The following is a 13,312-nucleotide window of genomic DNA, read 5'->3' as shown; positions in this document are numbered from 1 at the left end:
CAGTGAATAGCACTCAACAGAGGGAACCCTGAACCATATTGCCTAGTCCACCATCAAATAAATGGTCCGAATTTCAATCAGAGCAACCCCTGACTGACATGTTTGCCTGAGTTAAGTTGCCTCAGCACAAACTGTTTGAACGTTAGCTGCATGTTCCTTTGCACAGTCCTGCTGAACCAGAAAGCACGTGTGGGTGTCCTGCGAGGCAATGGAACTAAAATTCTCAGGTACTTTCCAGAATTGATCAACCCAGGACTCTGGTGAAGTTTAATATTTAACTCTCCTTATCAGCAATTGGTTGAGATCCAAAACAGACCACGTGACTGAAACATTATGATTTTACAATAAACATAGTACTGGCTAAACCAGCACTCATTAAAAACCAAAAGGACTGCAGGTGCTGGAAATCAGAAACAAAAACAGAAATTACGAGAAAAGCTCTGGCAGCATCTGTGGAAAGAAATCAGGGTTAATGTTTCAGGTCCAGTGACCCTGAGAACTGGTGGTAAGCTAGGAAATTTTTTTTTAAATACAGAAGATATGGTAAGGGGAGGGGAAAGGATTAAACAATAGGTTGTGACAGAATCCAAACAGTTGGACAGACAAGGGAGTGGATTGCAATCTGCCTAGGAGAATGAATAGCTACTAATGAGGACTATTAATAAGTAGCAAACAATGGGTTGTGTGTATGAGCAAGCCATGTGATAAGGCAGCCTGGAATTTGGGGGTTGGGTTAAGTGCCCCAGGCCCTAAAATTGCTGAACTCTATATAACGTCCAGAAGGCTGTAGAGTTCCCAAACGAAAATGAGGTTTTGTTCTTCCAGCTTGCGCTGAGCTTCGTTGGAGTAAGTGTTCATTAAATTGAGCTTTTCGGAGGGCAAGTACGACCATTTAAACACTGCTGTATTCATCTCAAGACTTTATTATTTTGTACTTCTAGTGTCACATGTTACTGTTTAAAGAGGATCACATTAACTGTTTATAGAGGGCTTTCCAACGGGGAATAAATTTAGTTTGAGAAATACGATGAGGATTTCATGCTATTCTAGAAACTCAATTACCAAAATATGTAATACAGAGGCTTGTTAAATATGTCATTACGTCTTTGACCAAGCTAACCAATTATTCCCAATCACCCTGTTCTTTCTACATTGTTCTAACATGTTTTTCCTTTTTCACATGTTTATCCAGTTCTGTTTCTGTAAAGGCACTGTTGAATCTGTTCTGTTGCTGCTTCCAGACAGTGCATTCCAGATCACAGCTACTGTAACAAACTACTCCCATGTAGTTTGATATGGCCTTCAATCCAACGTTAGGGTAACACTTGGCCACCTAATTGACTGGGTAAAAGAAGAATGGGCCCATAATCAGGATGAATTCACTGGGCAATGTAGTGACTCACATGGAGCAGGTTACTGACACCTTTTGAAGGGAAGCACAAGACAGCCACAATATCAATTCCCGGGGTTCACATCCGTTTTAGTTACATGGGACAGAATATTCTCATGCCCTGAATAATGTGGTCTATCATGAGAAACCTGAGAGAATTGCATGCGAAGACGAGAGAGGAGGAATGTTCCTGCTGCCTGAAGCAACAGAGTTTCAGGTGTCAAGGTGAGATTCTTGCTCGAGTGGAAAGAAGCCTAAAAATGGGGACAAGTACCCAAATTGCAAATTATACCAGGTTGCATCTTCAGCTGTTAGCTTGCTCTCTGAGTAAGCGTCCACTTAGTTGCCTATCCACAGTAGCAGTGCTCGCCTTGTCTTTTTGAGCTTTGCCCACTCAGCCAGAGTTGAAAGGCTCATATTATTGCTGCATTGCTTTGTATTTTAGTGCAGATACTGAGCAAGGCAGCTTGTAATGCTGGTCAGCAGTAATCAGTCAAGGGGGTGGGCATGTTGCTGTCTGGAACTCTGCTCTGTCAGTCGCTCTGTGCCAGCTGCGTAAGTTGCAAACACACAGCTATTTGGTTGAATCACATGCAATGTCTGAAAATCTAAATGGAGTAGTACCTGTCATGTCAAGGGAGGCATTCTTCACTTGGTGTCTACGCACAATAAGTCAAGGTCAAACTTCGATATCAATCCATTGGCTTGAACACAGTCATTTGGAGCAGTCAGGATCCTCTTCTAGTGTAAGGTAACAGAAGATAGTAACATTTGTCTTGATGGTGGAGGGAAGGTTGCAGGCTTTCCTACTACACTGTTGAGTGTTGCTCCAGAAGGCTGAGATCACATCGACTTAGGCGGCCACCTGTGACCTGACTGGCAGGACCTGGTGTCGTAGCTTGTTCTGCTGGTCCTGGAGGAAGAGCATGTTCCTCGTCTGCACCACCCCCTATTCAGCTGGGCCTCCAGATTTCTGTCCACAAAAGTTGGGCACCAATTTCCCCTTACCTACTGTATCCTGGACAAATGTCACAAACTATGCAGGGTAGCTTCAGACTGACTGTGCTTGTCCAGGTGCTGAACAGCCTTTCAAAGATGTCACCAGCACTAGGGCTACCATGTAATCCAGCATAGAGTCATACGAGATGGAAACAGACCCTTGGGTCCAGCTAGTCCATGCTGACCATGTTCCCAAACTAAACTAATCCCACCTGCCCGCGCTTAGCCCACATCCCTTCAAACCTTTCCTATTCATGTACTTATCCAAATGACTTTTAAATGTTGTATTCGTACCTGCATCCACCATTTCCTCTGGCAATTCGTTCCACACATAAACCATTCTGTGTAAAATAAAAGTTGCCCTCAGATCCTTTATAAATCCTTTATAAATCTTTCTCCTCTCACCATAAAAATATGCCATCAAGTTTTGAACTCCCCACCCACCCTAGGGAAAAGACTTTTGCTATACACCTTATCATGATTTATTCTATAAGGACATCCCTCAACCTGCTACATTCCAGTGAAAAAAGTCACAACCAAACCATTCATTGCAACATAGAGTCATAGAGATGTACAGCATGGAAACAGACCCTTCGGTCCAACCGATCCATGCCGACCAGATATCCCAACCCAATCTAGTCCCACCAGCCAGCACCCGGCCCATATCCCTCCAAACCCTTCCTATTCATATACTCATCCGAATGTCTCTTAAATGTTGCAATTGTACCAGCCTCCACCACATCCTCTGGCAGTTCATTCCATACACGTAGCACCCTCTGTGTGAAAAAGTTGCCCCTTAGGTCTCTTTTATAGAAGCTATGTCTTCTAGTTCTGGACTTCGACCCCAGGGAAAAGACTTTGTCTATTTATCCTATCCATGCCCCTCATAATTTTGTAAACCTCTATAAGATCACCCCTCAGCCTCTCCTTATAGCTCAAATCCTCCAACCCTGGCAGCATCCTTGTAAATCTTTTCTGAACACTTTCAAGTTTCACAACATCTTTCCGCTGGTAAATATTTTCTGAACCCTTTCCAATTCAATAATATCCTTCTATAGCAGGGCCACCAGAACTACATATAGTACTCCAGAAGAGCCAACATCTTGTACAACTTTAATATGATGTCCCAACTCTTATACTCAAAGGCCTGAGTAATGAAGGCAAGTATGCTAAATATGGGTCAAAACGTGTAGTGCTAGAAAAGCACAACAGGTCAGGTAGCAGCCGAGGAGCAGGAAATTTGACATTTCGGACATAAGCCCTTCATCAGGAATGTGGGTCCTGCCTGATCGGCTGTGCTTTTCCAGCGCCACACCCTTTGACTCTGATCTCCAGCATCTGCGGTTCTCACTTTCTCCAAGTATGCTAAATGCCTTCTTGAAGGGCTTCTCCTTCAAGAGAAGCCTTTCCTGGTGAAGGGCTTTTGCCCGAAATTTCGATTTCGCTGCACCTTGGATGCTGCCTGAACAGCTGTGCTCTTCCAGCACCACTAATCCAGAATCTGGTTTCCAGCATCTGCAGTCATTGTTTTTACCTAAATGCCTTCTTAACCAACCTGTCTATCTGTGATGCATATTTCAAAGAATTATGTACCTGAACCCCTAGGTCTCTCTGTTCTACAACAACACCCAGGGCCTGACCATTAATTATGCCCTTATATCAAAATACAATACCCTGCATTTATTCAAATTAAACTCCGTCTGCCACTCCTTAACCCATTAACCCAATTGCTCAAAATCTCTTTGTAATCTTGGATAATCTTCTTCATGTCCACTATTCCACCAATTTTATGTGCCAACAGCAATGTGTACCTCCAGGAATTGGGAGAATTGGGCTCACGTCAGTTGAGAGGGGTGTCATAGGGGTGTGGGCGGTAGTTAATGAGGTAATTTTGGGACAATTGCATGAGAAAAGTCATGAAACCTCATGGGGAGAAGCCCTTCAAGAAATACATCAGTGGTGCAGCCAAAATATGGCATGATTCATCCCATGGTGATTGACTTTGGTTTAAAAAGAAGGGGCACTGTGGGTAATGATGAGGTTGAGGAGGGAGGTGTAGGATGGTTTTGATGAGGCACCACTGGCCTCAGTCCTTGACTTGTGTGAAATCACTACAGCAACACAAGCCCCAGCCTGTCAGATCTGAATAATGCACGGATGCTCTGACTTCAAAAGCAGAGAAAATCTGCAATAAGATATAACACAGTCTCAGAAGATCAGGGACAATTGTTCAGTCTGCTTAGTTACCCACATATAACGAGCTGTGAGCATTTACGTTCAAAAGCTTAGATTTGGACAAATGATATTTATAAAATAATAGAGATCATGTGTTTATGTCAACCTGCCACAAAGGTTGGGAAGGATTCTGGTCACATTTTACAAATCTCACATTGTCAGAGCAATCATAGTTAGATATCATGAGGTGGTTCTGTTCTTGGAGAATAGTGGAATTGTGATTTCCAATTCACTGACTCCTTTAAGTGAGAGCTGGATGTGTTTTGGGGAAGAGATCACCTCTTACAGCATAGAGATTCCTTGTAATGTTTATCAGATCAAGATCACTTCTTTCTGTAATTGCTCTGAGTTTTCTTTGATTTGGAGCAGTACATCTTGCAGGAGATCACAAGGCTCCTGACTTAATGTGAGTATGTACTGTGATGTATTCAATGCCATATTTCTCTCTGTCACATTTGTTTTTAATGTCTCTCATTAACAAATGAGAAGTTAAACTGAGGCTCAGTCTGTACCCACTCAGCGAGAGATAAAAGTTCCAGTGGCAATATTCTGAAATGATGTGGAGGTGCCGGTTTTGGACTGGGGTGGAAAAAGTCAAAAATCAGACCAGGTTATAGTCCCAACAAATTTCAAATAAACCGCAAGCTTTCAAAGCCCTGCTCCTCCCTCAGGCAGCTAGTGAGAGAGAATATATCAGGCACAGAATTTATAAGTAAAAGATCAAAGGGTCGTACAACTTATGCGAATGTATTGAATTAGCTATTAAGTCTTTAATCAGTAAGAACAGAGATGAAATATTTTGAAAAAGAGCAAGGGAGTTCCTTGGTATACAGGTCAACATTTATTCTCAGTCAATGCCACTAAAACCTAATCTGGTCATTGTTATGTTGGTATTTGTGGGAGCTTACTGTATGTAATTATCTGCTATGTTTTCTACATTGTAACTGGAACTACATTTCAAAAAGTACTTTGTGTAATGATTACCCATCATGTCTGCACTGGATTTCAAATGAACATTTTATTTAGTGTCATTATCTTGTCTTCTCCCTGCACATTGTCTTTTTCAGGTAATCATCAAATTTCATTTTGAATGTCTTGGTTGAACCTGCCTCCACCACACTAGGCCAGTGCAATTCCAGACCCTAACCACAAGCTGGGAGAAATAGCTTTTTCCTCACATCACTTTCACTTCTTTTATTAATGGTTTTAAATCAGTTCCCATTTGTTCTCAATACTCTCAGATATGGCAACATTTTCTCCCTATTTACTCTGACCAAACTTCTCATGATTTTGAATGCTTCAACTTTATATCACTCTTCTCCAAGGAGAACAGCCCCAGCTTCTGTAACGGAGTCCTAGTGTACAGGAACATTCTTCCCTTCCCATTGTTTCCTGTGTGCTGCTGAAGAGTTCGCAGCAGTTTTCTGCTCAAGCTGCTCCATGCCACACCCTGGTGCCCATTTACTGCTACTACATGCAGGCACAAACGCTGGAGAGCTGTAATATCACCAGACATGTGACAGTATAAATTGATGGGATAACTGAACATTCATATACCGATCAATGAGTATGGGCTGAAGCTGTGTGGAAGTTATAGCAGGAGTCACAATCAAGCGGTAAATTTAATATTTGGAGCCAAACAGTGAATTTTACAAGAAACAATGAAGCAAAGATGTGCAGGTCAGGTGAATTGGCCATGCTAATTTGGCCATAGTGTTAGGTGCATAAGTCAGAGGGAAATGGGTCTTGGTGGGTTACTCTTTGGAGGGTCAGTGTGGACTTGTTGGGCAGAACGGCCTGTTCCCACACTGTAGAGAATCTAATCTAATCTAATCAAAGTCTTATTTACAGATTCAGTTAAAAGTACAAGTTTTTGGAGCGCAGCGACCTGACAAAGGAGCCACACTCCAACAGCTTGTACTTTCAATTATACCTGTTGGTCTATCACTGGCACTGTGTGATATTAGATTACTTACAGCGTGGAAACAGGCCCTTCAACCCAACAAGTCCACACCGACCCGCAACCCACCCATACCCCTTACCTGACACTACGGGCAATTTAGCATGGCCAATTCACCTGGCCCGCACATCTTTGGACTGTGGGAGGAAACCAGAGCACCCGGAGGAAGCCCACGCAGACACGGGGAGAACGTGCAAACTCCACACAGTCAGTCGCCTGAGGCGGGAATTGAACCCAGGTCCCTGGCACTGTGAGGCAGCAGTGCTAACCACTGTGCCACCATGCCACCCAACTTTAACTTTGTCCACCCCAGTTCAATACCAGCACCTCCACATCTTTACAGATTCATTGAATTGTTATGGTACGAAGGAAGAAGTATGTCTACAAACAGCAGCAATAGAGGTAAGCACCTCATTTTCTGCCTGGGAACCCTGAGGCCTTCTGGACTCGGTATCAAGATCAATACCTTTACGGCTTGATCTCTTCCATGTCCTTACCCCAGCCCCTTACACACCAGACCTTGTTATCAGGCAGCACCAGAGGTCCAGCAAAATCATTTCAGGCAAAAGCCGTTCAGCAGGAATCCTGATGAAGGGCTTTTGCCCGAAACGTCGACTCTCCTGCTCCTCAGATGCTGCTTGACCTGCTGTGTTTTTCCAACCCCACACTAATCTTGACTCTAATCTCCTGCATCTGCAGTGCCCACTTCCACCTAGACCTTGTTATCACACAAGATTAAAGTGGTACTGGATAAGCACAGCAGCATCCGAGGAGCAGGAAAATTGACGTTTTGGGCAGGAGCCCTTCATCAGGAATACTTTCGCCTTGTTATCTCACAGTTTGCTATTACACACAACCCATTGTTAACCAATAATAGTCCCCATTAATAACTGTTCACCCTCCTAGACAGAATGTTATCCACTCCCTGGTCCATTCATCTGCTCTTCTCTCTCTATGGACTCTAGCCTGTACCCGCCCCCCCATCATTTACTCCTTACCCCCTCCCCACTACCCTATATTCTGCATATAAACCAACATTTTCCTAGCTCCTATCAGTTCTGAGGATCAGTCACTCAACCTGAAACATTAACTCTGATTTTTCTGCACAGATGCTGCCAGATCTGGTGAATTTTTCCAGCAATTTCTATTTTGTCTCTGATTTGAAACATCCATAGTTTGTTCGGTTTTGTGTAGAGATAAGCAAATTGATTTAGGGAGGGAATTCTGGAGCCAGGCAACTAAAGGCTTGGCTATGGATGATTAAAACTAGAAATGCTCAAAAGGGTGGGATTGAATGAACAGAGATTTCAGAGGGCTGTCGGTCTATAACAGATTAGAAAGGTATAGAAGGGCATGGCCAAGAATAATTTTAAAGTTGTAAGAATGGAAATCTCCATCACAGTGCAAACATCACACAGTTGCACACCTTGGTCAATTCATTATGTTGTGATCTTGAAAGTCTTTTCTGATTATGTTCCAAGTACAAAGTGTCAAATGCACCAATTTTCTCTTACCATCCTTGATTCTGAATATTTGAACACGGATTAAAAATTAATCTGACAATATTGAAATCTTCATATGTCTTGATTGTGTTGTGTAAACTGTCCCAAGCCTTTCAGTGGAGTGACAAAGTAATAAAGAACATATTTGCATTTATGTAATCTCTTTCACGTCTTCAAAACATCCTGAAACAAGAAAGAGAGTGGCAGATGTGAATAAAGTCAAAACGTGCAGAAAATATTCAGCCGATTCACATTTCAAATCTGACATGTCACCAGAACTGGCAAAGTCAGAAATGTTTTATGCAAATAAAAATAAAAAAGAAGATGAAAGGGAAGGTTCTTGATAAGTTGAATAATGGGAGAAATTCAATGAACAAAATCCAAAAGGATTGGTAATAAAAGAAATATCCAGTTGGGATTGAATGGCTGGAAAACAGCAATTTGACTATAATGTAGACAAAAGTTGCTTATTGCTTGTGTTACAACTTTACCAGTTACTTTGGTAATTTGACCACATAACTGCGAATACAAAATCATGTTGTGGGTGCAAATTCACAACATATAATTAGCTGCTAATTGGTAGGCCTCACTCAGCCCACAAGGCTGGCGTGTGTATAAAATAAATGACAGTCTTTGCTTGTTACTATAGCCCACCAACAGAAGCTCTGATTAGTCACCTGAAACCAGCCTCTTAGCACAGAACAACATACAATAAAACAAAACTGCAGATGCTGGAAATCTGAAACAAAAATAGAAATTACTGAAGGTATGTCAGGAAGGGTATGCTGGCCTTTGAGAGAGTTCAGAGGAGATTTATAAGAACAATCCAGGATGAAGGGCTTGTCATATGAGGAGCAGTCAAGGACTCTTGATCTGCACTCAATGGAGTTTAGAAGGATGACGGGGGATCTCATCCCCTATTGAAACTTGAAGAATACTGAGAGACCTGGATAGAGTGGACAGGGGTATGGTTCCACCAGCACCAGAGTCGAGGACCTGAGGACACAGACTCAGAGTGAAGGGACGAATTTTTAGAGTTGAGATGAGAAAGAATCTCTTTAGCCAACTGTCAGAGTGAGCAGAATCTCAGATACTCCTTTTTTAATTTTATTAAACAGTACAAAATACAGTTAACAATAAACAGAAAGCAGCAGTTCACAGAAAAATCACTCTCTACAGGGGAAAGGGCAGCAAAGCCAAACTCCAAACCCTACCGTTCAAAGAGTTTTCAGGGAGATGAGGACAAACCTCAAATCCCACTTTCAGTCAAAGGTAACACTAACAAACACAAACAAGACAGTGCAATCAAATGGAAAACAGTGCATAGAATACAGACCCAATATAGCTAAAAGACACCCAACTCCAGTTCACCCCACATACTACTTGGCTAGCCTTCCTGCAGTACAGTCATCAACCTTCTGGTCTCTGGCCATGTTGTGTACTAACCGACCATCCTAAGGCCTGCTTTCCTCCAGGCTGGTCGTCAACCACCCAGTTCCCAGTCACCCAGCGTACTGACCGGACTACCCCAGGCCACTTTCCTATGAGCTAGTTGTTGGTCTTCTGGTCTCTAACCCACCCCACCCTGTGTACTGACGATCCTCCCAGCCCGCTTTTCTCTGGGACAGACATTACTCACCAGCTCCTGGTCACCCAGCATACTAACCAAACCACCCACCGACCTGCTTTCCTACAGTTGGGCTGTCGGCCTTCCAGCACCCGGCCGTCCCACATACTGACTGATCCTTTCTCCTGGCCAGCGTTCCTATGGATGGTCATTGGCTATCCGGCTCCCAGTCTCCCTACGTACTGACCAGTCCTCCCTTGGTCGGCCTTTCTATGGACTGCCGTCAGCTGCCTGGCTCAGCCTCCCCACATACTGATCAGTCTGTCCTGTACCAGCTTTCCTGTGAGGATGCTATCAGTTGCCTGGTCCCGTCAACCCTGGGAACGGATAGCCTCCTTCTGGCTCGCTTTCCTCTACGCTGGTCCTTAACCCTCCAGCTGCCCCTCCCTGACCAGTTATCCTATGAGCACACCTTTGGCTGCCTAGACACAGCCAGCCTGTGTACTAACAGAACGCACCCCCACCCCAGCTCCCTTTCACTCAGGCCGGTCATTGACTGTCAAGCTCCTGGCCAACCCATGTACTGACTAGCCCACTCTGGCCTGCATTCAAACACAATTAATTACAAAACCCACATATCTTAACAAAATTCACAAAATCCTCACAATACAGTTTCCAGTATCAAGGCACCCCCAAAGGTAGAGTCCACTCCAACAGGCAGCAAATGCACACCCTGCAGCACACACACAGGTGTTCAGTTTCCAAACAGGCCTGGCCCATCCAAAGACTACCAGGCCCACTCAAGGAACACAGTACATTGTGAAGCTGCAGTTAACTCACAGGAGTTTGGTCCACTCTTGAAGGCAGAGTCCACTTCAGGATGCAGCAATTGCTCACCTCCCAGCACAGACACAGGTGTTCAGTCTTTGCAGAGGCCTAGTCACCCACAAAGGGCCAGGCCTACCCACAGGAACAGCTCATCTGGAAAGATGTATTTTCTCACAGGAGCTCAGTCCAAACACCAAAAAAATGAAAACACAGTCAAAAAACGAAAGAAAACCAGAGTGCAAGGCTAAGCCCTGTCACAAAATCAACATTGTCCTTTTCTCAATGTAACCAGCCAGTGAAACAACAGTTCCCTAATGAGAACCGAATTACACCTGAAACACAATGACTATGTAGATCAGGCAGTTTAAAAATCAGTTAACAAACTGGTTATATGGTTCAGCCAGTTCAGGAAACAGGTTTCCTCCAGAAACAAACAGAAACCAACATCAACAGCAGTACACACTGACTGTGTGGACAGCCAGGTCAGAGTCAGTCCCCTCCCTAACACAAATCTTGACAACTGACCCAGCTCCCTCAAAACCAGCTCTCACAGTGAGCAGAATCTCTGACACTCCTGTTCCTCTCTTTCACTCAGGATTCCATGATTGGACTAGATTAACAGCCCCAATCAGGGAACTCATATTCTATGAGGTCCAGCTGGCTGAACTCGTTAAAATTACTACAGTAAATATGACACTTAATTTACCCGTGATAAGATCCCACAAATAGTGATATTCTCATCAATTTTAAATATCTTAATGATGCTGCTTCAGTGTACAGGTTAGGTGGTTTGCCCATAGTGTCCAGGGATGTGCAGGCTAGGTGGGTTAGCTATAGGAAATCTTTGAGGAGAAAGTGAGGTCTGCAGATGCTGGCGATCAGAGCTGAAAATGTGTTGCTGGAAAAGCGCAGCAGGTCAGGCAGCATCCAAGGAACAGGAGATTCGACGTTTCGGGCATAAGCCCTTCTTCAGGAATCATTCCTGAAGAAGGGCTTATGCCCGAAATATCGAATCTCCTGTTCCTTGGATGCTGCCTGACCTGCTGCGCTTTTCCAGCAAGACATTTTTAGCTATAGGAAATGCAGGGTTATGAGGATGGGTCTGGATGGGATGCTCTTTAGAGAGGCAGTGTGGTCTTGATGGGCTGAATGGCCTGCTTCCACACTGTAGGGATTCCATGAATTTGTGCTGTGCCAGGTTATTGACAAAGAGTTCAAATTAATTCTCTCTTGGCAGGCGCTCAGGGTCTAAAGCATTTTCTGCTTTAGTTGCACAATCACTCAGCTTGTTTTTAGCTGCTTTTATCTGAGAGAGAAATATCAATGAGGTCAGCATACAAACTGCAACCTTTTTGACCAGCTACATTTGCTCTTTACCGCTCTCCCCTCACTACAACCACATTCCCAACTCAAATACCAGAACATAGCAGAATGGCAACATGCATAAAAACACAAACACAAGCAAATATGTATTGTTGGCATGTTAACTCAGAAAGAAACTATGTACAGAATACCTATTCGGGCATTAATGAGTTCAAGGGAATTCTTGCAATTTACAGTAAATCCTTCCTATCATGGCTGTCACTGTGAACTGTTAGGGATAGTAATGCGAAAATAAAAAGGAGTGTGAGGACAGCCCCACCAATCACTGGCGATTTACTCATTATTGTTTTTTTTAAAAAATCAGAGTCAGCAAAAACAAATCCTTGTTGAAATTCTTAATAATTTGGTAACTAGTTTATTAAGATAATTGGTAGCTAAATGGTGCAATTATTTTCATTGATCTGTTTAAACAAAGAAAATAATCATCTAAAAGGGTGTAACAAGGTTACCATGGGAGACTTTTTGCAATGAGGAAAGTTAGAACAGGCTAGAGATGTTTGCTCAGCCTCAGGAGACTGATGAGAGATTTAATTAAGTTGTATAAAATGATAAGAAGCCTAAAAAGATTGAACAGGGAGGGACCATTCCACTTAGCAGTGAGGTCAACAACCAAGAGGCACACATTTAAAATAATTGGCAAAGAATTAAGGGGAGTTGAAGATACTTTTTTCACCCAGATGGTGGTGCAGTGCCTCTCGAACTCACAGTTTGAAAGATAGCAAAAGCATCATATTCTAAAAATACATGGAGCACTGCAGCCTACAGGGCTATGGATCAAGAACTGTAATGTGAAATTCAATCACGTGCTTCATTTTTAGATATGCTTAGCTTCCTCCTGTGGTGCAAATTTTCTATATTTTAACTTAAAAGCCAAAACAAACTAATCGAAATATACACTAGCTCAGTTAGTACATGCTAAATAAATAAAAAGCACTTTTAATATTTTGGTGAAGACTGTTCACCTGCACCCAAAACATTAATGTTAAGACTTTCTTTTACAGTATATGTGAAAGTAAAAACATCAAACAGAAATATTCATTGCAAGGAACTTTCTGTTCCTTCTCTCAGGGGGTGGTAGATAGGGTCTAACTCGATGTGTTTGTTGATAGAGTTCCGGTTGGATTTGCCTCAACCACACAGTCAAGCAGCAATTGATCATAGATACAATTTGCACACAGAAAGCTTGTATAAAGCAATTAACGAAATAGCAGATAATCTGTTTTTGGTATGTAGATTGAGAGATAATTATTAGGAGAAAGTGAGGACTGCAGATGCTGGAGATCAGAGCTGAAAAGTGTGTTGCTGGAAAAGTGCAGTAGGTCAGGCAGCATCCAAGGAGCAGGAGAATCGATGTTTTGGGCACAAACCCTTCTAATTATTGACCAAGACACCAGTGATCTTCAGCTGTTCTCTAAAATAGTGTGATGAGAATGGTTTTGCATCTCATC

The sequence above is a fragment of the Hemiscyllium ocellatum genome, chromosome 22, assembly GCF_020745735.1.
Source record: "Hemiscyllium ocellatum isolate sHemOce1 chromosome 22, sHemOce1.pat.X.cur, whole genome shotgun sequence".
Lineage (NCBI taxonomy): Eukaryota > Metazoa > Chordata > Chondrichthyes > Orectolobiformes > Hemiscylliidae > Hemiscyllium > Hemiscyllium ocellatum.
Note: the sequence above shows the minus strand (reverse complement) of the source record.